A 19969-nucleotide genomic window follows, 5' to 3' on the forward strand; every position below is an offset into this window, starting at 1 on the left:
GAAGGATGCAGCACAACTGGCTATCTTTGTCCTTGGCATTGATCAGCAATTCAATGTAACAGAAGAACTGCTAGCGCTCTTACCTATGAAAGGAACTACGAATGGCACTGATATTCTTGCTAGCACTCTTACCTATGAAGGGAACTACGAATGGCACTGATATTCTTGAAGCCATCAAGAAAACTCTCCAGCGTTTTGACCTCAGCTTAACAAACCTTGAGGGCTTGGTAACTGATGGTGCCCCTGCTATGGTGGGAAAAAACGAAGGGTTTGTTGCGCTGCTACGGAAAAAATCGGAACTAGAAGGAAAAAATTTCGTCCATTACCACTGTTTAATCCATCAGGAGAATTTGTGCCCGAAAACTATTGGATTTGAGAATGTCATGAAAGTTATTGCGACTGTCGTCAACATTATTAGGGCAAGAGGATTGAATCATCGTCAATTCCAACAGTTTTTGACCCAAGAGTGCGAAGTGGATCACGGCAATGTGGTTTATTATAGTGATGTGCATTGGTTGAGCAGAGGGAAGGTTCATAAAAGAGTCTTCAGCAGTTCATGCAAACCAAGGGAATCCAATTGCGGAATTTAACGATCTGAAGTGGATGACAAACTTTGCCTTTGTGACCTACATCTCATTGCATATGAATGACCTAAATACGCGGCTACAATCCAAAGATCAACTGGTGCACACTCTGTTTGATCACATCAAAGCTTTTGTGGCAAAGCTCAAACTTTGGGAGGCACAACTTGCAAAAAAATACTTAACTCATTTTAAGCTTCTCGCTGAGTCCAACTGTTCGTCTCTTGATGAAGACACTACAAAATTAGCTGTGTTGCGAGGTGAGTTCGAAGAGAGATTTAGTGATTTTCATAACCAACAGTCTTCTTTAGATTTATTTTCAGTGCCAATGCTGTCGAAATACCAGGCTCAGTACAAATGGAGTACTCAGTACTCCATTTGTACTGCTTGAGTACTGCTCGAACTCCAGAACAACTCTTCTAGAACAACTTCTTTCTTGAGGGAAAAATTATTCAATGTGCCCTTGCTTACATTTTACAAAGACTACATTTCTGAGGACACATTCCCTAATCTTCGCTGGCATGCTTTGAAGATGTGCACTTTGTTAGAAAGCACATACTTATGTGAGTAGTTCTCCAGAATGAAGCATGTGAAGTCCAAGACAAGAACTTAGATTACGGAACCAACATCTCGAGAATACTCTGCGCATAGCGACTTCCAACATTGATGCCAACATCGATAAGCTGGTCAAGGAAAAACATTGCCAAGTTGCCCATTGACATTGTAAAAAATGAATGTTTTCTTCAATAAATTAGCTTTTTTCAAGTATTGATTGTATTTACTTATCATGAACCCGACTCCTACCTATGCTCTTAAAGCTGAGTTTGTTTATTTTTATAGGATTTTATGTAAAATATCAAATGCACAGCATTCCTTGTGAATCTGGAAAGCATCTTACAATTCTAAATACTGTAGTATAGCTTAGTGGCCCACAGGCTTCATTGAAATTTTTAATGTGGCTCGCACTGTCTGAAAGGTTGAAGACCACGGAAGTAAGTAAACAATCTTGTTTGCTTATTTGGGTAAAAAAAGGATTTAAACCAAGTTTATAAAATTGCTTGGTATCTTTAACGTATAGAATACCCAAGAGTAAAAAAACTTTCTACATCTTTCTCTCATCCTGAGATTTTAATTTAATTTATTTTATTTATTCGTATGGAGTTTTCTCCCTTTTCTTCCCCGTCCTTATTGGGGTGAGTTGAACCCCCTCTTGGGGGTTAAGTATTTATGGCTGTTGATCCGTGTGTTCACTGGGTCAGTTTGCCTCCTTGTGGGATGTAAAAACCCTGCTGTCCATGCCCAAGACTGGCTAACTTGGCTATGGCTGAGGAAGATCCTTAAGCTCCTCACATCAGCGACAGGAATCGAACCCGGGACACTCCTTCCCCATGCATATGGTTGCGAGGCGCATAGCCACTAGACTAACTGCGCGGACTTTTATTTAATAATACCAAAACACCTTGTGGCAACTTGTATAGGTAAAATTTATAAGTTCTGCATTACTTCAACCTTGCCCTCTCAGGGTCTGGCTCCCACTGATGAGACCTCAATAAAGGTCGAAACTGGTGTGGGTAGTTGTCCTTCCCTTAATGCACAGCATCATACATGTCCGAAAGGAGATGTGCTTTGCATTATAGGAGATACTAAGGAAAGTAATCAGAGCTTACTCCACCTTTACCATGAGTTGCCTCAGACCTGACAATACTTCAGGCACAAACTTGACTTGCTTGTTTGCTTACTTGGGTAAAAAAAAGGATTAAATTCAAATTTATAAAATTGTTTGGTATCTTTAATGAAGAGTGAAATTAGTCAAAACACTAAATTAGCTGTATACAATACAGTGTTCAAACCAATTTTAACTTACGGATCTGAGAGCTGGGTCAGAAGTAAAACACTTGACCAAAGACTAGAGACAACAGATATGAGAATCCTGAGAAAGATTAGGACATGAAGATAGTATCAATGCCAATATCATATTGAAAATGAGGATATCAGGAAGGAACTTAACATTGTTAGCATCCAAGAATGCGTTAGCCTCAGGTGGTATGGTCCCTTAAACAGAATGGGAAAGGAAAGATTAGCAAAACAAGTGTTCTCTACCCATTACAATTCTTCTGCTCATCATCCATCTCAGAAATCTGGCATTATTAAATCACTAGTTTCCAGAGCACACAAATTCTGCTCCTCTGAAGAATCTTTAAATCAGGAATTAGAAGTTATCAAAAATACAGCCATCCTAAATGGATATAATCCCAAAACAACTCAAAAAATCATCAGTCACTTCTGCATACATCAAACCAGACAGGAAGAAATGCTTAGGATTCCCATACCTTATGTTAAAGGCATCTCAGAACGTCTTTCTAAATTTATGAAGAAATACAATTTTGCCACTACTTACAAACCTATCAACCAAATTTATAACTTGTTACCTTCTCCTAAGGACAAATTCTCACCCTTAATGTTACCTGGTGTTTATGAGATTCCATGCTCATGCAAATTATCTTACTTTGGACAGACAGGTAGGTCTGTTCAGAAACGCATCTCGGAACATCAGGACCATATTCGTCTTCTTAAACCACAGAAATCTGGCCTCTCTTAACACGGAATTGAAAATCCAAACCATAGGATCCATTGGGAAAAGGCTAAACTTTTACATAGATCTTTATTTAAACATGAATGTTTATACAAAGAAAGTTCTGAAGCCCTACTACACAGACCAAACCTAAACCGCAACGACGTTCTTACTAATCCTAAAGTATGGGAAATTATCATACAAAACTGTGTTAAATAATTAACGTTTTTTTTTTTTTTTGTACTACTTTAGCAAGTTATGCACGTTTTCATGAGATTCTATTGCAATCATGTGCCCTAACTGTATGTTATTCCTAATTTTTGTTTAAATACTGTACTGATGATGTCCTAAGATACTTAGGATGAAATATTTACAATTAAATAATTTTCACTGTGGTTTATACATGTGTTTCTTCTAATAATAAAGATAAGACATTGTTGTCAATCCAATTCTGGATCATAATTCTCACAGCCTTTTCCAACACTTTTTAATCGCAACACCTGGCACACAGATTGGCCTACAATTTCATTCTTAAATTCTCTTACCTCCTTTATGAAGTGGTACAATCTTGACTTCCTTCCACTCCTTTGGAACTTGATCCAATGTAAGATTCATATTAAACAAACATGTTGAGGCAATTTCAACTCTCTCTGGCACATTCCTTCAAAATACATGGTGATATATCATCAAATCCCACAGCCTTATTAATGTCAAGTTTGCTGAATTCTCCATGTACCTCTTCCTCACTCATAGTCAGCTTCTCATCAGCCACTGCCACTCAAACTCTCCATGATGTCTCATTCACAAAGATTAAAGACCTTTATGAAGCATTCATTAAATATCTAAACCATATCCTTGCAGCAATTATCCTTATACCATTTTTTCCAATCAACGTCATCCTACCATAATCATTCTTTTTTCTGGCTACATATTGAAAGATCTCCCTAGTTTTTGCTTCATTAGCTAACTGCTGCTCATACTGAACTTTTGTTACCCTTACCGAGTCACCCTCCTTGCTCGTTCTTTGTATTCCTCATGGAATTGATTGTTACCACTCCTCTCATGTTGGCTCCATGATGCCCTTTTTCTCTGTACTGCATGCTTAATCTCTTCATTCCTCTGGAATACATTTAGGCATTACTTCTACTAGGTAGTTTTTGAATATCATCCAAAGATCACTGATCTCCTTTTCACCCAACTCCTTGTTCTATACTGCAGCTCCAAGCTGTTTCGGAGCTTCTCATAATCACGAGCCTTGTAGTTCCACATATACTCTTTCCTCAAAGAATTCCTCCCATTTGCTATAGTGAATCTATGAATTCACAGTATTGGAGTCCTGACAAATAGATTACTTTGGTAGAAAATTGCTGACAGGAAGCTGGTAATAATTCAAACTTTAATAATTTACATAATGAGTGGGTGTGTGAGATACTATGATTGTTAGATCTATCATAGTATTCTACAAACTTCTTAGGATACATATCACAAATTAATGATAATATATGCTCACATTTCATGAATATGTGATGATATGATAATTTAATGATGATATAGGCTCATATTTCACATTGAAAAGAAGTGTTTCAAATGTTATTCAAGAAAAAATGAAAGAGACTGAAAACAAGAACCAAAACTTGGAGATTCATTGGTAAATCCCAAACTTCATCAGAGAGAGGCATGTATTGATGTTGTCTGCATGGATAGAAAAATCAGAACTGCATGGTGAGCTCAGGAAGTTAAAGAGGCAGTCAAGGAAAAAAGAACACCTATTGAAAGTTTCTGCAACTAAGCCAGCTTGTGATCTTAGAGATTACCGAGAAAAATGTAAGGAAGCAAAGCACTTTGTAAAACTATAAACTTTGGAGACTTTGGTAAGAACATAGAAAAATATATCAAGAAGATTCAATAACCTCCAGAATATCCAAATATTCTGGTAGTTATTGAAGCAGAGGGTTGCTGATGGAGGAAAGAATACTATAAAAGGAATCAGAGATAATAAATGTGACATGACTAAAGATAAAGATACTGTAGATGTCTAGAGTAATTATTTTGACAGACTGCTATAATGAAACAAGCAGTGACAGAAGAGAAGTGAGATTCATTATTCACACAATACCTATCATACCTCTCTTTAAATTCACTGATGAAGTGCCCGCAATCACCTCTGGCAACCCAATTCACCATCCTCCAAGCAAAAAACCTAGTTGTAATACTCTTGGTAATGACACTCTTACATATCTTCCACTGGTGATCCCTTGTTTTCTCCCTTCTTGCCAAGTACTGAAAAAACTCTTCAGTGTCAATCCTATAGGACACCTTTAATAACTTAAATGTTTCTATCTTGTCTCTTCTCTTTTTTTTTGCCTATCAGCTAATTTTTGCAGCCTACAGACTGTCAATCTATTTGCATAGGGAGGCATTCCACACACCTCTCACAATCTCTATCACTTATCTCTGGGTCCTCTCCACAACTTCTTCATTCCCATGGGATCTGTGTGCGCTACTCCAGGTGTGGCCTTATTAGGTTAAAGTAATGCAGAAGTAAAGTAATAAAGAAATTCCATATATGAGTAGCGAAAGTTGTCACACCTTATTATTAAAATACTCTGGATTAGAGATAGTTATTGGAAGTTTTTCCACTTGGTTATACTACCAAGAATATAATTTCTGGGCATCTTTAATTTATAATATAACCAAGTGGAAAAACTTCCAACCTCTCTCTCTTCCTGCTGTGTTCTTCAACAACCACATAATCTGATGTGTTGTTTTGGTTACTTCTGCGATATGTCATCTAAACTTCAACTCCCTGTCCATAATCACGCCCATGTCCCTGGCCTCATCAGTTTCATCAATATAGTACACAATTTTGATCTCTTCTCATAGTGCATTACCTTACACCTGACCACATTAGACTGCTAGCCATTTACCTTTGCCAATAATCTGTTTAAGTCTTCCTGAAGAATCTCTGCATAACTTTCATTTACCATTGCTCTTCTCAGTTTAGTATCATCAGCAAACAACTGAATATTTCCTGTCAAATCATTTCCTGTATCATTGATATAGAATTAAACAATAGAGGGCCAAGTACTGAGCCATGTGGTACACCACTGGTCACTTGCCTTCTCCTAGACTTAACTCCTTCATAAACCACTCTTTGATATCTGTCTATCAGCCAACCTTGAATCCAAATCACCAGATTCATATCCATCCCCAATTGCTCCAATTTATACAATAGAGTACTGTGTGGAATCTTGTCAAATGCTTTTGCAAAGTCCAGCAGTATCGCTAAGTAGCTATTTCCCTTATCTAACTCCACTGTCACTTGATTATGAAAAGTAAGCAAATTACTAAGGCAAAACTATGGTGTCCTTTAGTAGTCATATTCATCCAATCCTGAATTCTGACTTTCACCAATTTCTCCAATAGCTTAACCACCACTCCTGAGCTGCTGATTGGCCTATCATTTGTTACTTCTGTCTTGGACCTTCTTTTATGGAATGAGCCTATTATGCTTAAATTAAATAGCCTGGTCCAAGGACCCTCCAAAGTCCAACCCCGTGTCCACATTGTGGAGGGTGGAAGCAGTAAAGTAGAGGATTGCTTTGTAAGGTGAAGCATGGTGGGGGACTTCGTGTGCATCGGGCCGATACAGTAGCCGTGAAGGCTTACAGAGAACCTTGGGAAATGGCTGACTAAAGGGGCTCTGGCGAAAATGTTAGGACTGCAATGACATCTGCTGTTTCATCACTGGCAGAAGAATTCAGATATCAATGGCAATGTGAAACAACTGGCAGGCAGAAGAATCTGCATACAGATCAACGGCAGGCAATGTTAGCCAAATTAGCTGGCTATTGCAGATATGGAAGAGATTGGGCACACTCACCATGTTACTATCCTATAGTCGACCATGGAGAAATGGAAATATCTTACAAGCTATTCTTAGGAAGTTGGAACCTCTGCAACATCCCCACACTGAAACTGTGAGTAAAACAAGTGCTGTAAATGCACTCCATGATGATGATGTCAACTTAAATCCGAGAGGAAGGTTGGCATCTGATATTCATCATTTGAAAACAAGAAACAGAGTTTTGAAAATTGGAACTTGGAATGTGAGAACATTATATAAACTAGGCAATTTTGACAACCTTATACAGGAAATTAAAAGACTCAAAGTTGATGTGATGGGAATTAGTGAAACAAGATGGCCTAACACGGGAAAACTAGAAAAAGATGACTTTACATTTGTATATTATATTCTAGTGGAGAGAGAGAGAGAGAGAGAGAGAGAGAGAGAAGCATGAATATGGAGTGGGTTTCATGATTAAAAAAGACATCTTTAAATCTATAATGGGGTTGTGGCCCATAAATGAAAGAATGATGCTTATTAAATTAGCCACAAAGCCTTTTAACATCATAATTATCCAGGTTTATGTCTCTACAATGACTCACAATGATGAAGAAATAGAAGATTTTTATAATAACTTACAAAAATCTATAGAATATGTAAAATCAAATGAGATACTCATGGTGATGGGTGACTTGAATGTAAAGGTTAGAGAAGGGGAAGAAAATCCAGTTGTTGGAAAATTTGGATTGGGCAAAAGAAATGAAATAGACAAGAGATTGATACAATTCTGCATTCAGAACAACCTATGTATAATGAATACTTTCTTTCAACATCTAAAGCACAGACTTTATACTTGGACAAACCCAGATAACTCTATAAGAAACCAAATAGATTTCATAATGATAATTAATAAATACAAAAATAATATAACCAACATTTAAAACATACCCAGGCGCTGATATATGTTCAGACCATAACCCTGTTGTGTCTACTTTAAAAATTAAACTAAAAAACATTTATAAAAACAATCATACTGAAAGACGTGACAGCTCTGAATATACCTGACAACATAGTGGTGTATAACTCAGAAATCAGGAAGACATTAGATCATGTAAGATATAAAACAGAAGAAAATATACTTTGCAACACAGAGGAAATTGAAAACAGATGGTCAAATTTTAGACGTGCAATATATGAGATAGCTAACAAGATTATTCCAAAAAATAAATACAATAAGAAAAAAACCCTGGATGACAGAATCAATATTAGAACTTATGAATGAAAGATGAAAAAAGAAAAGTAGATAACAGTATAGAATACTCAGTAAAATTATAAAAAATGAATGCAGGAAGGCTAAAGACAATTGGCTAAAAGAAAAATGTAAAGAAATAGAGGAATTGGACAACAAACACAATAGTAAAGAAATGCATAAGTCAATCCAAGTTCTGACAAATAAAAAGAAAAATTTCAACCATAATCTGTATAAAAGATCAAAATGGAAAAATGCTATTAGAGACACAAGATATCTTAAAAAGATGGAAAGAATATGGGAAAAAAAACAGTTTGACTCTGATCACACAGACACACCAGATATACAAAATATGGATGGTGAACCAATTACATATGAAGAAATAGAATATGCTCTAAGTCAAATGAAAACAGGTAAAACACCAGGCCCTGATCAGATTCCTATCGAATTGTTAAAGAAATTAAATGAAAACACAATTAATGACCTAAAGGTTATTTTAAATAACATCTATGATACAGGATACATCCCTGATGATCTAAGAAAATCCATCTTTGTCACTATTCCCAAAATTCCAAGAACTTTTGAATGTTCAAAATAGAGACTAATAAGTTTAACAAGCCATGTTACAAAATTACTACTGAGAATTATATTAGAAAGAATAAAAGACACTTTGTCAATAGTAATAGAAGACACTCAATCAGGTTTTCAAAAAGATAGAGGTACAAGAGAAGGAATTTTTAATTTGAAATTGAGTCTTCAATCTCGAGTCTTCTTTCACTCATGTGAAAGAAGACTCGATAACCAGAAAAACATATATCTTTGTTTTATTGATTACACCAAAGCATTTGATTCAATAGATCACAAGAAATGAATACATATCCTACAGAATAATTGGTTAAAAGGAAAAGATCTTATGTATAATTACAAATATATACTGGAATCAAATGGCCTTAATAAGATATAAAAATATATATTCTGACAACTTTGAAATCAAAAAAGGAGTAAGACAAGAATGTGTCTTATCACCATTACTGTATAATATATATAGTGAGCAAGTTTTTAAAGATATTTCACAATTGAAGGGTGTAAAAGTCGGGGGTAGGAACTTAACAACTTCAGGTATGAAGATGACACAGTCCTTATAGCTGAATCTGAAGATGATCTTCAAAACTTAGTCACAGAAATTTACAACAGAAGCTTAGACATGGGTTTAATTATTAACCTAATGAAAACAAAGTGCATGATTATATCAAAAGAACTAATAAATAAGAAATTAAACATAACTGTTAACAAAAAGAAAATTGAACAGGCTCAGTCTTTTATGTATTTGGGACAAATGTTTACAGATGGAGGAAATTCCGTTAAAGAAATAAAAAGAAGAATAGAGATACCAAGAAAAACCTTTATTGATATGAAAACTCTTCTAACATCCAGAGACATTAACATAGACACAAGAAAAAGATTAATAAAATGCTGTATCTGGTCAAATCTTCTCTTCAACAGTGAAACATGAACTCTAAATAAAGAATGAGAGAAAAAATTAGCTTTCGAAATGGGGACTATCAGAAGAATGTTGAAAATATCATGGACAGAGAAAATGAAGATGTTTTAAAGAATGCAAAAATGAAAAGAACATTAATGAAAACGTAAATATTTTGGACATCTAACTAGACAAGGCATTCAGAAATTAATATTAGAAGGGAAACTGAATGGAAAAAAGAGGGAGAGGTAGACCCAGGAGAATGCGGTTTGAAGACATTAAGGATTGGACTGGCTTGAATAAATGTTCTAGAGTAGCAAAAGAAAGAAAAAAAGTTCTGTAACATGGTTACCAACCTCCTTCTAGGGGATGACACTTAAAGAAGGTCCAAAGAGCTGATAATTCTTTTGAACATTCTCGTAATATACATGGACCAATATTCCATCTAATACCATGGCTGTGTTTATATTGAGATTCTCGATATTCTAAGAACCTCAATTTCTTCAACCTCTGGTCTCCTATACCCTGGATTATTATTATTATTACTATTATTACATGACACCTCCAGGGAGTCCAAGGGCTCATTGAGGGAGGGCACTCTACTTTGCTAAATACATCTCACCCTCTCCACTACTACTTAATTCTCCTACTATGACACTACTACTACCATCAACACCATGTACTGCCCATCATCACCAACAACAGTATTTTTTTTGTCTGTAAATTGCATGTATTCTGAAGGTCGATTTGTCTGTATGGGGGGTGAAAAACCTGAGTTTCCAGGAGAAAAAGCCCTGCTACCTCCATATGAGATCAGCTAACTTACCTTCAGTTGAAAAAGTCCATATAAGGATGCTTCTTGTTATGACGAGAATCGAACCAGGTCTTTTCCAGTCAAAGGGCACAGTGTTCTTTCATTTGTGCTACGGTTCATTATAGCAACACCCAATTATATATTTAGTCCTGTTGGCCTCTATCTCATACCAGATAACCTCAAATGAACTGCCATTGGAATTCCTGCCCCCCCCCCATGTAATTCTACTCTTTTGTCTTTAATTCCTCTACTGTTATTAGCAACCCCCCCATCCTGTTCCCTCTGAAGACATTGTATTCCTTTCATATTCAACCAGAAATGCTCAAATATGGAGGCATAAAAGTTTTAAACTGGCTACATTGCATAATTCAGCAACCCAAAATAGTGGAAGAGAAGCTTGGAATCAAACCAAGTCTTGGAGAAGAACAAGCTGGATTCAGCCCAAATAGAGGTTGTTAGGATCAAATTTTCACTTTAAGACAAATAGTGGAGAAATTATGGGACTATAACAAGGATCTGTATTTAAGTTTTATAGATCTGGAAAGGCATATGACGGGGCATCAAGAAAAAAAACTGTTCAAAACGTTACAGTTATATGTTCTAAATTTCACATATCAAGCAATATTTAGTCTATATTTGAGTTAATAGGAGGTACAAAAGGATGGTTTCATGTTAAATCAGGTGCGAAACAAAGGTGTACATTATCTCCACTGTTATTCATCATCTGTGTGGATCACATTATGAAGGAAAGTAATATTAAACCTGATGGCAAAATTGAAGATGTTAATATCAGCTCTTTGCTTTATGTAGACTATGTTATACTTCAAAATAAATCTAGTTCAAGCCTCCATGATTCCCTGACTAAATTGAACAACAGCTGTTATAAGTTTGGTATGAAAATCAGCAATAAAAGGATGAAAATAGGTAGAAACATTGAAAATATCAATTGCATTTTGAATGGAGAACCAGAATATTTCAGCTGTTTAGGCACAATTTTTAGTGACAGTGACAAATTAAATATGGAAATGGACAGCAGAATTGGAAAAGCTGGTATAGTAGTAAGTCAATTGAATAAATTTATATAGAATAAGCGAGCAATCAAAACATTAAACTAGCTGTATATAAGACAGTTAAAACCAGTTTTAACTTATGAATCTGAAAGCTGGGTTAGAAATAAAACACTTGATCAGAGAGTGGAGACCACAGATATGAAAGTTCTGAGAAATATTAAGAGAGTGAATAGAAGGCAGTATCATATTAAAAATGAGGATATTAAGAAAGAACTTGACAATGTTAGCATTCAAGAACGTGTTGGAAGAGTTAATCTCAGGTTGTTTGTTCACTTAAACAGACTGGAAGAAGAAAGGTTAGTAAAACAAGTGTTCTTTGCCAGGATGGTAGACAAAAAAAACCAGAGGAAGACCAAAATCTAGGGGGTTGATGTAGTAAAAAGTGCTTTAGAAGTGAGAAAGATCTGATAATATTGGCCTCTTATGGGAATGAGTGCTTGGGAGAAGGGGGGACGAATTATCCCCTCTAGACTACACTAGACTCAGCATTACCTGATATAGAAACAGTGGCATTTTTTGCTTTATACTAATGTCATGAGTATCCAGAATAAAGTAGAGGAATTGGTGGTGCTGATAGCATCAGCCTGACAAAAAAATTATTGGGATCACTGAGACATGGTTAAGAGAAGCGTCTATAATAACAGTAATAGAAGTAGCAGGGGTACAACATTTTTCGGTAGGATAGGAAGGGAAAGCATGGTGGTGGAGTACTGCTTATGATAAGTGATGTCTTATGTTCTCTAAGAGTGGAGGCTTTGGAAGGCAGTGACACTAATGATTTTGAAAGCATATGGTGTGAGGTAGAGGTGGGCAAAACAGGATATTTAGTGTGGTGTTGCTACAAACTAAGGAGCACAGAGGGGTGGGGACCAGGAGATGTTTAGACAATTGAGCTTGGCAAGTGCAAGAAGAATGATTGTTATGGGAAATTTTAACTACAGCAGTATAAATTGGGGAGAGGAAGATGCATGTAGCAATAAGGGAGTGGAATTTCTAGAATTCTTGAGGGACAAATGTTTTAGGCAACATGTAATAGAGGGAACAAGAGATTCAAGAGTTTTAGATTTAGTCATAGGATCAGAAGAGTTGATAATAACTGAAATGACATCTCTCCCACCAGTTGGAGAGAGTGCCCATGTGGTTTTGACTTGGAAGATGAATAGACATGCAGGAGTATCAAAGAGGAGAAGGGAATATATGTGGAATTATAAGGCAGGTGATTATAATAATCTTAGATATCATTATTAAAACACTTAAGGAATTGAACAACATAGTTAAGGATATAAATTAAATTAAACTTTAATAAATATTTTCTGATATTTCGGCAACGTCACGTTGCTATCTTCTAAAGGAACTTACAAAAAAAGTTACGTGCACGTAGGCACTACAACACAGAAACTGGGAATGAAGAGATGAAGCTATTGTTCTCCTAACAGTCCTGATGGTGCCCTCTAGCCGGCTAAGTAGGTGTTCTTGGCCGTTGGGCTGAAGGTCTGCTGATGTAGGCCTCCCAAATTTGGGGCAGTCGCATACAACCAAATTTGTTGAGGTTTGGAGAATTTCTTAGGGCTGAGGCTGATTTCATAAAGTCTTTCAAATTTGTATTTGCTACGGTGTATCACTGTAGCTTTCTTCCACCGTATTCTGTGGCGTGTATCTAGAGCATGGTCCGCAAGCCCAGAATGACTGTATTTGTGAAAACGGATGTAGTCCTTGTGTTCCGAAATTCTGATATTCGCTGTCCTGCCTGTTTGGCCAAAGTAAGACAGTTTACAACTGCAAGGGACCTGGTAAACACCAGGTAGGTCTAGGGGAAGTGGTTGGTCTTTAGTGGAGCGGATATGGAAAACATGACCTGACCTCCTGTTACAAACCTTACAGAGAATTGGCGTCCCTTATCCGCTCCACTAAAGACCAACCACTTCCCCTAGACCTACCTGGTGTGCATTGCTTCTGCTAGATAGTTCTTGAATATCACCCAAGCAGCACTGATCTCCTTATCCCATACTACAGTTGCAAGCTGTCTCTTGAGCTTCTCATAATCATGAGCCTTGTAGTTCCATATATACCCTTTCCACACAGAAGTTTGCACATGGCTGGAAACCACCCAGGTAATCACTTCAGGGTCATTCTTACCTTCTGGAATGAGATTTGACACATCATTTATAATAACAACCTCTGATGAGATGAGATGATCAAATCCAAAACCCCCAATCCGCATGTATCCTCTGTCACATAATGCCTGAGGTTGTTGTTGTCCCCCAAAACTCAAGAAACACGTTTTTTTTTTACTTCTAGTTGCTATCTCATCATCGCAATCTATATTATCATAATTAAAGTCACCCATAATGATCATCTTTTTCTTATTTGCTTGGCTAACTTGCTTATACATTTCCTGGTTGTTACCCTCCACATTACTAGGTAGAGCAACAGCCAAGAAATATTTCATTCTGTTCATCTCAGTCTCAGACCATACTGCCTCAAAACCATTACAACTCTTTCCCCCTTGCTTCTGAATCTGGTATGGACATAACTCTTTTTCTATCATCAATAGCACTTCGTCTCCCTTTTTACCCTTTCTATCTTCATGAAATACGTTATACCCTGACATCTCTATTCCTGTCATCCTCATCCAACTATGTCACACTTATTCCAATAATTTTTGCTTGAATAAACTCAATCAATGCAACCATTTCATTTCCCTTGTTTCTGATACTTCTAGCATTTGTATACAAACCTAACAGCTCATTCCTGGATCTATAACAAGTTTCATTTATTAGATGTGACTTCTCCATACTTTCCTCGAGCCATTTGGGTAGGAAATGTGAAGTATGAGCAACAGTTAGCCAAAAGAATCCTAGGGAGTTCTTTCGATATGTGGGGGGGGGGGGGGGAGAATGATTCTGAAAGGGTTACATTGACTGGAGAAAATGGTATAAGAACAACTGCTGCCGAAGATATAGTTGAGATATTTAATGAGCAGTTCATAAAGGTCTTTCATTCTTGTGAATGTGATATCATGGAGAGTTTGAGAGCAGTTGATGATGAGGAGGAGAGACTGACTGTAAGCAAGCAAGATGTATGTGGGAAATTGAGCATACTCGAATGTATATTTTTATACAATTTATACAAATGTATGCATTTATACACAAATTTATACAAATGTATGCATTTATACACAAATTTATACAAATGTATCATCATCATCATCATCATCATCAAATTCCTGCCATGTACCCTCAAGGGGTGTACAGGATATAATAGTGCTACATGAAAAAAATTACATCATTACTAACTTCCTATCTACAATTTTCCTCCAAATCAGTCTGTTACTTGTCAAGACTTCAACATTATCAGATCTTATATTTCTATCATCTAAGGCACTTTGTACCGTATCAATCCACCTATATCTTGGTCTTCCTCTGGGTCGTTTCCCTGCCAAGCTGGCAGAGAACACTTGTTTTGCTAATCTTTCTTCAGCCATTCTGTTTAAGTGACCATACCACCTGAGATTAGCTCTGCTAACGCATTCCTGGATGTTAACAATGTCAAGTTCTTTCCTAATATCCTCGTTTTTAATATGATATTGCCATTGATACCATCTGCATCAATTCATTCACAACACAGTTGACATTTTCAATGATTCTGCCTATTTTCATTGTCTTTGTCTTTTTATTGCTGACCTTTATACCATATCTATTACAACAGCTACTCAATTTAGTCAGAGAATCTTGCAGACTTGTAGCTGATTTATTTAGAAGTATAACATCATCTGCATAAAGCAAAGAGCTGACATTAACATCTCTAATTTTGATATCATGTTTAATACCACTTTCCTTCATGATGTGATCCATATAGCTAATGAATAACAGAGGGGATAATATACATCCTTGTCTCACACCAGATTTAACATTAAACCATCTTCCTGTACGTCCTTCAATTCTAACTGCTGACTTACAACTCAAATAAAGACTAAGTATTGCTTGATATAATGCCCCATTGATACCATATAACTGTAGCGTATTGAATAGCTTCTCTCTTGGCACCTTGTCATATGCCTTTTCCAAATCGACAAAACTTAAATACAGTTCTCTGTTATATTCCCATGCTTTCTCGACTATTTGTCGTAAAGTGAAGATCTGATCCTGACAGCCTCTATTTGGCCTGAATCCAGCTTGTTCTTCACCAAGCTTTTCTTCCACAATTCTTCTCAACTGTTTCTCAAGTATACTTGCATAGATCTTGCCAGGAACACTCAGTAGGGAAATACCTCAGTAATTCTCACATTCAGTTTTATTTCCCTTTTTATATATGGGTAATATGAGAGCTCTACTCCAATCATCGAGAATTCGTCCCTCTGTCCCGGCTTTCTGAACTATGCTGTGCAGCCACTGTAAGACTCTTACACCACTATACTTCAGCATTTCTGGTCGAATATCATCTACTCCTGCTGCCTTTCCACATTTCAAGCCTTCGATGGCTTTTTCTACTTCAAGTATGGATATGTATTCATGACTGCATGCTTGGTCAGTGTTTTTTTACCACTGTGCTGTCATCACTGCTTGTTTCATTTAGCAGTTTTTCAAAGTAATTACTCCATACTTCAGGATATCTTTTTCTCCCGTTTTCATGTCACCTTTATCATCTCTAACTCCTTTTACAACACTCTTTCCTCCATTCCTAAGTTTCTTCAACACCCTCCAGAATATTTTGCCACCTTCTTGATATTTATTTTCTATATTCTTGCCAAAGTCCTCCCATGACTTTTGTTTAGCTAGTTTTACACAGTGTTTAACATTCTTGCATTGTCTCTGTATTCTCTGTACTTATTTGACAGGAATCTTGTTCCTGTCAAATAAGTCAGCACAAGCTGACTTATTTGACAGGAACTTTTGATATGCTTTCTTCTTTTCCTTCACTGCCTCTTTAACATCCTGTGTCCACCAGGGAGTTCTGATTTTTTTTATCCTTGCAGACAACCTCACCACATGCCTCTCTGGCAGAATCAATCAACATTTTCTTCAGAGTTTGCCACTGAATCTCCAAGGTTTGATTACTGTTCTCAAACTCTTTCATTTTTTCTTCAATAATGTTTGTGTATTTTAGTCTGCAGTTAACATCTGAGAGCTGTTCAACTTTTATTCACTTTAAAACTTTCTTACATGTTATTCTTTTGAATATGAAATTCAATTTTATCCTGCTCAAGACTAAATAGTTATCGCTTCCAATTTCAAATCCTTTGTACACTCTGGTGTCCTGCAACAGGGAGAAAACATCACTATCAACAATAACATAGTCAATGAGACTTTTCTTATTCCCTTGCCTCTTCTCTCCATGTGAATTTGTGCACATTTTTATGTTGGAACATGGTGTTAGTAATAACCAGTCCATGTCCTGAGCAGAAATCCAACAGATATTTGCCATTATTATTAGCTTTGCTCTTTTCTCCAAATTTTCCCAAAACATTTTTGTATGTCTCACAATCATTTCCTACTCTGCTATTTAGATTCCCAACAAGGACCCACTTTTCCTTTTTCATTGTGTCAGTTGCTTTTTCTAAAGCCTCAAAAAATTCCTCCACTTCTACCTTAGTAGAGCCTTCTGTGGGACCATAGGCACAAATAAGTCTCATTGTCCAGTTCCCCATTCTCATATTTGCCCACATTACTCTACTTGAGACTGACTGCCATTCAAGAAGATTAGCCTCGTATTTAATGTTGAATACTATGGCTACTCCTTGTTTTCCTTGATTGTCATTGCCTGAATATAACATTTTGTATTTATTGCTCAGAAAGATCTCACCAGTTTTTGTCTTTTTTGTTTCATTCACCCCTATTATGTCAATCTGGTACTTATCTAATTCCTCAGCTAGCTCCCTTTCTTTGCCATTCAGGCTTCTTATGTCAATAGTACTGATCTTTAACTCTGGTGATGTTGAGTTGGGGTTTGTTTTCAGATTTGTTCCAGTAGCTGACTTTTCGCTGTTCGCCCTGGTTCCCTGGCGAAAACAACGGGGACCTTGTTTATCCGGGCAACGCCCCACCCAGCATGAAAATTTGTCATGTCGTACCATCATTTTTTATTTTGGTTTAACCAATAAGAATACAGTTTGGTTGGCTAAATCCCAAATTGCCAGCCCATCCTCGTGCGTTCAGTATCCAAGTAGATACCCAACAGGGTGCACCACAAGAAGGTGAGGATTGGACATTAGGTCAGAAGCCCTGGTCGATTCTCCGCATTCCTTTAAAGGTTATGTGGAGATCTCCTCTCAGTTATACAGCTTTGACCCTTAAACACTATGTCTTGATTTATTTGTTTAATATGAGTCTTGTATTGGGTCAAGTTCCAAAGGAGTGGAAGAAAGGCATAATTGTCCCACTTCATAAGGAAGGTGACAGAACTCAACTCAAGCATCAAATTATTAGGTTGTTACTTATTATGGTAAGTTGATGACTCATTGGACCAAGGAGATGGACAGTTATGCTTAGATTTTGCAAAGGCTTTTGATAGATTGCCGCATGATAAGTTGATAGTCAAACTAGAGCAGATGGGATAGGATATTAGACTATTGCACTGGATTGGAGATTGGCTGTCTGATAGGTATCAGCCAGGTGTGTATGAGGAAGCATTATCCCAGAAGAAGGAAGTCACTAGTGGTCTGGTTTAAAGCCATTGCTGTTTAATCTTTATGATAATGATATTGGGGAAGATTTGGATGGGGATATTCAGTTGTTAGTAGATGATGCAAAGTCTTCTTCAAAATCCAACTGTTTTCTGTACATCCCTTCCCTTTTTGTCCACACACATTCATATCCTCTTGGAGCATCCACCCTTCTCACTCTGTGTTCCTGTGTCCGCCCTGAGTTTCCCCCGTTTGTCTTGTTCACTTATTCTTTCATTCTCTACACTTATACTATCCACTTCTTCATTCATAAAAACCACTTCAATCTCTCCTTCCTTACTCTTCTGACTTTCACATCATTCCTTACTTGTTCAGATTCATTCTCTGCATTCATTACTCTCCCTTTCAGTATTATCTTCAAATGACTCACACCCAAACCATTCAAATGTATTCACTCACTCACTCTTATACAGTTCAATTTTTCCTTCAAACCTATTCCATACATTAACAAACTGCACTCTTTTCTTTTCACACATTTCTCTTAATATATCATTCATAATTCTTGCTTTCCACCTCATCTCATCACTTCTTCTCGTTTCCAGTCAAGTCATTTGTCCCTACTGTCACTATCAACTCCTTGGCTCGCTTAGTCCTCATATCCAATACCTCAATAACTGTATTCATTTTGCCATGTTGGAAAACAAATCTTTTGCATCTTCTTGTTTACCACACCTCTAATAATCGAATTGCCATATACAATGCCACTCACAGGTCTTTTGTTAGCATCAACATCATTTGTTTTCATCATCTTCACTCTTCCATACATATCTACAATTCTCTTCATTTTGCTCTACATCCACCTCATCTTTGCTAACTCAGCTTTTATATATATTTTGTCCTTTTTTGCTATCATTGATTCTCACTATTTTATCACTAGTTGCACATATTTGTTCAATATCCTGCTTGCCATCTTACAGTTTACTGCAATCTGTTTTTCAATGTCACTGTTTACCACTTTTCATTAATTTCACTTTGTTTTTTAACATTATAAAAGTTATCACCTGCTTTTTCATTTCCACATGCCCTTGAACATTCATACAATATTCAACTGCCGTGTCAGTTATGATACCATATTTCCTACTAATTCCCTACAAGATAGATACCATATTCTCTCTTATTCAGCCTCTCTACATAAATATCTGCAACATCTTCCCATGCATAGTACATTACATGGCCTATACTATTTTTGAGAAATCCATAGCATCTACTTGATTTGTCTTTTGCACAGACCTAAATAATAATTGCCTTTCACTGCCATGTTGTATTCAGTGTGTTATCTTTAACCAACTTTTTCCACTCCAGAGATACCAACTGGTCTGTAATTTGCTGCTTCTTTCTATGTAATCATCTTTATGATTACATAAAGACTTATCATAGGGATATAGAGAACTGTCTTGCCCTCTTTCCACTCCTTATGATCTTGCCAGAGCTGAGACAGATTAAGCAACTTTGTTACTGGCCCTGCCAGTTCTCTTTCATGTTCTTGCAGTACATATGGGCGAACATTCCATCCAGTTCTTTTGTTGTATTTGGATATTTTTCAGTATGCTGAGCACCTCCAGTTTGTCTATCTGAATTCAGAGATTAGAGTCTATCTCTATGGACCTAGGGATAATCAGAATAGTTTTTTTTTTTTTTTTTTTTGCTTAGAAAGAAAGTAAATTAAACTTAAGA

General features: G+C 36.6%; 1 protein-coding gene across 2 annotated transcripts in view; it reads left to right on the forward strand.

The window, feature by feature from the left end:
- The window catches only part of LOC150106677 (neuronal membrane glycoprotein M6-b-like), a 170942-nt gene that overhangs the window by 101294 nt on the left and 49679 nt on the right, over nucleotides 1–19969 (forward strand). The window lies entirely within an intron of this gene.

The sequence above is a fragment of the Typopeltis vanoorti genome, chromosome 5 (assembly GCF_054136105.1).
Source record: "Typopeltis vanoorti isolate ZY-2024b chromosome 5, IOZ_Tvanoo_1.0, whole genome shotgun sequence".
Taxonomy (NCBI): Eukaryota; Metazoa; Arthropoda; class Arachnida; order Uropygi; family Thelyphonidae; genus Typopeltis; species Typopeltis vanoorti.